Below are 7,500 nucleotides of genomic sequence, written 5' to 3'. Positions count from 1 at the left end.
ATTTAGTATTTATATGAAAATTTTTAACTTGTATGAATTCATTAACTTAGTATCTATATGAAAATTATTTAGTATTTATATGAAAATTTTTTAACTTGTATGAATTCATTAACTTAGTATCTATATGAAAATTATTAGTATTTATATGAAAATTATTTACTTGTATGAATTCATAAACTTAGTATCTATATGAAAATTATTTAGTATTTATATGAAAATTTTTAACTTGTATGAATTCATTAACTTAGTATCTATATGAAAATTATTTAGTATTTATATGAAAATTTTTAACTTGTATGAATTCATTAACTTAGTATCTATATGAAAATTATTTAGTATTTATATGAAAATTTTTAACTTGTATGAATTCATTAACTTAGTATCTATATGAAAATTATTTAGTATTTATATGAAAATTATTTACTTGTATGAATTCATAAACTTAGTATCTATATGAAATTATTTAGTATTTATATGAAAATTTTTTTACTTGTATGAATTCATAACTTAGTATCTATATGAAAATTATTTAGTATTTATATGAAAATTTTTAACTTGTATGAATTCATAAACTTAGTATCTATATGAAAATTATTTAGTATTTATATGAAAATTTTTTACTTGTATGAATTCATAAACTTAGTATCTATATGAAAATTATTTAGTATTTATATGAACATTTTTTACTTGTATGAATTCATAAACTTAGTATCTATATGAAAATTATTTAGTATTTATATGAAAATTTTTAACTTGTATGAATTCATTAACTTAGTATCTATATGAAAATTATTTAGTATTTATATGAAAATTTTTTACTTGTATGAATTCATAACTTAGTATCTATATGAAAATTATTTAGTATTTATATGAAAATTTTTACTTGTATGAATTCATTAACTTAGTATCTATATGAAAATTAATTAGTATTTATATGAAATTTATTAAGTATCTATATGAAAATTATTTAGTATTTATATGAAAATTATTTACTTGTATGAATTCATAAACTTAGTATCTATATGAAAATTATTTAGTATTTATATGAAAATTTTTTACTTGTATGAATTCATAAACTTAGTATCTATATGAAAATTATTTAGTATTTATATGAAAATTTTAACTTGTATGAATTCATTAACTTAGTATCTATATGAAAATTATTTAGTATTTATATGAAAATTTTTAACTTGTATGAATTCATTAACTTAGTATCTATATGAAAATTATTTAGTATTTATATGAAAATTATTTACTTGTATGAATTCATAAACTTAGTATCTATATGAAAATTATTTAGTATTTATATGAAATTTTTTTACTTGTATGAACGTGGTTTCGGCGTTTTGGCTCTTTATATGGGTTTCGGCTCTTCGCAAATAGGGACAGTAGGAATCTCCTGAATTCCTTTTTGCGCGTCACTAATAAGATGACGATGCATTTGGCTACGTAAATAAAATCATTTTTATGCCCGCCGTTTAACCAAACTTAGTTTTTTTTATATGCAAATATACGTGGTTTCGGCGTTTTGGCTCTTTATATGTGGTTTCGGCTCTTCGCAAATAGGGACAGTAGGAATCTCCTGAATTCCTTTTTGCGCGTCACTAATAAGATGACGATGCATTTGGCTACGTAAATAAAATCATTTTTATGCCCGCCGTTTAACCAAATTTAGTTTTTTTTATATGCAAATATACGTTTTTTCGGCCTTTTGGCTCTTTATATGTGGTTTCGGCTCTTCGCAAATAGGGACAGTAGGAATCTCCTGAATTCCTTTTTGCGCGTCACTAATAAGATGACGATGCATTTGGCTACGTAAATAAAATCATTTTTATGCCCGCCGTTTAACCAAACTTAGTTTTTTTATATGCAAATATACGTGGTTTCGGCGTTTTGGCTCTTTATATGTGGTTTCGGCTCTTCGCAAATAGGGACAGTAGGAAATCTCCTGAATTCCTTTTTGCGCGTCACTAATAAGATGACGATGCATTTGGCTACGTAAATAAAATCATTTTATGCCCGCCGTTTAACCAAATTTAGTTTTTTTTATATGCAAATATACGTTTTTTCGGCCTTTTGGCTCTTATATGTGGTTTCGGCTCTTCGCAAATAGGGACAGTAGGAATCTCCTGAATTCCTTTTGCGCGTCACTAATAAGATGACGATGCATTTGGCTACGTAAATAAAATCATTTTTATGCCCGCCGTTTAACCAAATTTAGTTTTTTTTTATATGCAAATATACGTTTTTTCGGCGTTTTGGCTCTTTATATGTGGTTTCGGCTCTTCGCAAATAGGGACAGTAGGAATCTCCTGAATTCCTTTTTGCGCGTCACTAATAAGATGACGATGCATTTGGCTACGTAAATAAAATCATTTTTATGCCCGCCGTTTAACCAAATTTAGTTTTTTTATATGCAAATATACGTTTTTTCGCCTTTTGGCTCTTTATATGTGGTTTCGGCTCTTCGCAAATAGGGACAGTAGGAATCTCCTGAATTCCTTTTTGCGCGTCACTAATAAGATGACGATGCATTTGGCTACGTAAATAAAATCATTTTTATGCCCGCCGTTTAACCAAACTTAGTTTTATATTATACAATATACCATTATATTAATTTTTGTATATTTCAATTGCTTTTCAGTATATTGTAAAAGTCGTTTGATAACTTTGCGTTCAAAGCTGTATCTTTATGTTAAGGTTCTCTCTAACAACTATTCAATATACCATTATATATTCATTTTTGTATATTTCAATTGTTTTTCAGTATTTTGTAATAGTCGTTTGATAACAATCTATATAACACTACCTTATGTTCTCAATGAATATTGAGAAATAAAGTACTTTGCGTTCAAAAATCTGTATCTTTATGTTATAAGATTCTCTCTAACAACTATACAATATATTAATTTTTGTATATTTCACAATTGTTTTTCAGTATATTGTAATAGTCGTTTGATAACAATCTATATAACACTACCTTATGTTCTCAATGAATATTGAGAAATAAAGTACTTTGCGTTCAAAAATCTGTATCTTTATGTTATAAGATTCTCTCTAACAACTATACAATATATTAATTTTTGTATATTTCACAATTGTTTTTTCAGTATATTGTAATAGTCGTTTGATAACAATCTATATAACACTACCTTATGTTTCTCAATGAATATTGAGAAATAAAGTACTTTGCGTTCAAAAATCTGTATCTTTATGTTATAAGATTCTCTCTAACAACTATACAATATATTAATTTTTGTATATTTCACAATTGTTTTTCAGTATATTGTAATAGTCGTTTGATAACAATCTATATAACACTACCTTATGTTCTCAATGAATATTGAGAAATAAAGTACTTTGCGTTCAAAAATCTGTATCTTTATGTTATAAGATTCTCTCTAACAACTTATACAATATATTAATTTTTGTATATTTCACAATTGTTTTTCAGTATATTGTTAATAGTCGTTTGATAACAATCTATATAACACTACCTTATGTTCTCATGAATATTGAGAAATAAAGTACTTTGCGTTCAAAAATCTGTATCTTTATGTTATAAGATTCTCTCTAACAACTATACAATATATTAATTTTTGTATATTTCACAATTGTTTTTCAGTATATTGTAATAGTCGTTTGATAACAATCTATAACACTACCTTATGTTCTCAATGAATATTGAGAAAATAAAGTACTTCGCGTTCAAAAAAATAAAAAATGTTTTCTTATATTCAATTAATTTATGAAGATTCTTAAAAAAACTGTTAAAAATAATATATATATATATATAAACAAGTATGTTAATATAACATAAATATTTATATATTACATATATTATATATATTTTATTTTTTCAATACATAATAATATAAAATACTTAATCTAAATTATTACTATTAAACTTAATTAATAATGTTAAACTTAGATTTTTCTTCTATATTATATATATATATACATTAAAAAAAAAAAATACATATATATACATATATATAAATATTTATAATATAAATATATACGGTATGTATATTACAATACACACACACATATATATATACATATAAATAATTTATAAACAGTTTGATCGAATCATCAAGCAAAGGATAAGCTTCAGTGGATCGCAGTATGGCAGCTGCTCTACCACTTACAACACCTTGCCCGTTACCAAAGTCGTTTACAATTGATTCTAGGCAATTGACATTGTATTAAATAATGTTTTAATAAGTAACTAGCGCGTCATACAGGTGATATTTAATCCTCCCGCATTTGCTATGTTACAAATAACATTGGCATCACATATATCCATTGTCGTTTATAAATAAAATTTATAAACTTTAAATGGTTTAGAGAAGCCATACAATGCAATTGCCCCATATTTATCATTGCAGTCCAGCACGGATACGACCTTAGAGGCGTTCAGGCATAATCCAACGGACGTAGCATCATACCACTGTTCGCTCGAACAAGTATTGTACCATTGGTCCGTACCTGCGGTTCCTCTCGTACTACGCAGGAATGCTGTCGCAATAACAATTGTCATTAGTAGGGTAAAACTAACCTGTCTCACGACGGTCTAAACCCAGCTCACGTTCCCTTGAATGGTGAACAATCCAACGCTTGGTGAATTTTGCTTCACAATGATAGGAAGAGCCGACATCGAAGGATCAAAAAGCGACGTCGCTATGAACGCTTGGCCGCCACAAGCCAGTTATCCTGTGGTAACTTTTCTGACACCTCTTGTTAAAAACTCTTTAAACCAAAGGATCGATAGGCCGAGCTTTTGCTGTCTCTGTGTGTACTGAACACCGAGATCAAGTCAGCATTTGCCCTTTTGCTCTATGTGTGGTTTCTGTCCGCACTGAGCTGGCCTGGGACACCTCCGTTATTATTTGAGAGATGTACCGCCCCAGTCAAACTCCCCACCTGGCAATGTCCTTGAATTGGATCATACCTGAGTGTTGGAGTTATACCAAATTTTAATTATAACAATAACACCGAAATGCTATCATTTCATTAAAATATGTTTACAATTATATAACAAACTCGTGGTACTTTGATCAAGAAGCTTGCATCAAAACCCAATACCATAAGATATATAAATATACCCATATAATGGCTAAGCAATGATACACGTTCCACTTAATCAAGTAAGTAAGGAAACAATAAGAGTAGTGGTATTTCATTGTTGATACATAACCGAAATTATATATCTCCCACTTATGCTACACCTCTTATGTCTCCTTACACTGCCAGACTAGAGTCAAGCTCAACAGGGTCTTCTTTCCCCGCTAATTATTCCAAGCCCGTTCCCTTGGCTGTGGTTTCGCTAGATAGTAGATAGGGACAGTAGGAATCTCGTTAATCCATTCATGCGCGTCACTAATTAGATGACGAGGCATTTGGCTACCTTAAGAGAGTCATAGTTACTCCCGCCGTTTACCCCGCGCTTACTTGAATTTCTTCACTTTGACATTCAGAGCACTGGGCAGAAATCACATTGTGTCAACACCCGTTAGGGCCATCACAATGCTTGTTTTTAATTAGACAGTCGGATTCCCCAAGTCCGTGCCAGTTCTGAATTGATTGTTAATTGATAATCGTTATAATTAAATAAGAATATATATCTTGCGATATAATTCTTATAAAATTTTAGCAAGAAAGTTCCACAATTGGCTACGTAACTACTATCCGGGGAACAAGAACCGAATTCTCTATTTACCCAGAACGAGTACATAAACCATGGTATTGCTTCCCAATCAAGCCCGACTATCTCAATCTTCAGAGCCAATCCTTATCCCGAAGTTACGGATCTAATTTGCCGACTTCCCTTACCTACATTATTCTATCGACTAGAGACTCTTCACCTTGGAGACCAGCTGCGGATATTGGTACGGCCTGTTGAGAAGTTTGCGTAACCCCACCATAAATTTTCAAGGTCCGAGGAGAAAATATCGACACAACAGTAAATGTCATGCTCTTCTAGTCCATCTACCATATCTCTCTTCGAAAGACTTCCATGGTAGTACGACTATAAAACAGAAAAGAAAACTCTTCCGATACCTCTCGACGGCTTCTTTATGGTCGTTCCTGTTGCCAGGATGAGCACAAGGCCCATTTTTAATAACAAACGGATACTCAACAGGTTACGGAATTGGAACCGTATTCCCTTTCGTTCAAAATTATTCAAGTGTTTAATTACTATGAAGAAAAACATAATAATTATATATTCTCAACAATTCATTAAAACTTGAAAATTTTCGGCTTTCGCCTTGAACTTAGGACCGACTAACTCGTGATCAACCACTGTTCACACGAAACCCTTCTCCACTTCAGTCCTCCAAGGTCTCATTCGATTATTTGCTACTACCACCAAGATCTGTACCAATGGCGGCTCCATGCAGGCTTACGCCAAACACTTCTAAGCACACCATTGTACCCTCCTACTCACTAAAGTTTCAAAATTTATAATCCAACCGAAATTGTATTATAAATCATGTACTTTAGCGGTAATGTATAGGTATACAACTTAAGCGCCATCCATTTTAAGGGCTAGTTGCTTCGGCAGGTGAGTTGTTACACACTCCTTAGCGGATTACGACTTCCATGTCCACCGTCCTGCTGTTTTAAGCAACCAACGCCTTTCATGGTATCTGCATGAGTTGTTAATTTGGGCACCGTAACATTACGTTTGGTTCATCCCACAGCGCCAGTTCTGCTTACCAAAAGTGGCCCACTGGGCACATTATATCATAACCTCAACCTTCATATCAAGAAAGGTGAGGTTCTTACCCATTTAAAGTTTGAGAATAGGTTAAGGTCGTTTCGACCCTAAGGCCTCTAATCATTCGCTTTACCAGATAAGATTATTTTACATAATATTTAAATGCACCAGCTATCCTGAGGGAAACTTCGGAGGGAACCAGCTACTAGATGGTTCGATTGGTCTTTCGCCCCTATACTCAATTCTGACAATCGATTTGCACGTCAGAACTGTTTCGGTCTTCCATCAGGGTTTCCCCTGACTTCAACCTGATCAAGTATAGTTCACCATCTTTCGGGTCACAGCATATATGCTCAAGGTACGCTCCAGTTAGAGGTATAAATAATAATAAATTATCATTATACATAACTATATGGAACGCCCCGGGATTGAATTAATAGTAAAATATTTCACTAAAAATTAATCCCATTATATAAAAGTTAAGTTAATTTCGCCATTAGGTTTAATATAACCCAATGACTTGCACATATGTTAGACTCCTTGGTCCGTGTTTCAAGACGGGTCCCGAAGGTATCCTGAATCTTTCGCATTGTTAATCATATAAATGCATACAATTAATATTAAAATCAATGATAATAATATTATTGTAAAATTCAAAAGAATTTAAGCATTATATATGTAAAATCTATCAACACTTTATCAAATCATCAGTATTTATTCTATGTTAATAAGCTAAAAGCAAATTAATTTGAATAAACTTAACACCAATGATCTTT

The 7,500-nt window shown here is 31.0% G+C and overlaps 1 non-coding gene across 1 annotated transcript in view; it reads right to left on the bottom strand.

Moving 5' to 3' along the window:
- Nucleotides 1–4,087: 4,087 nt before the first annotated feature.
- LOC128923824 (large subunit ribosomal RNA) overlaps nucleotides 4,088–7,500 on the bottom strand; it is a 3,982-nt gene continuing 569 nt past the window's right edge. The window contains exon 1 of the ribosomal RNA XR_008472550.1: nucleotides 4,088–7,500. This exon is cut by the window's right edge and continues 569 nt beyond it. This is a non-coding gene — a ribosomal RNA (large subunit ribosomal RNA).

Source organism: Zeugodacus cucurbitae, unplaced genomic scaffold (assembly GCF_028554725.1).
Source record: "Zeugodacus cucurbitae isolate PBARC_wt_2022May unplaced genomic scaffold, idZeuCucr1.2 ctg00000054.1, whole genome shotgun sequence".
Taxonomy (NCBI): Eukaryota; Metazoa; Arthropoda; class Insecta; order Diptera; family Tephritidae; genus Zeugodacus; species Zeugodacus cucurbitae.
The sequence above is the reverse complement of the archived record's forward strand: the minus strand, read 5'-3'. Positions and strand labels throughout refer to the sequence as shown.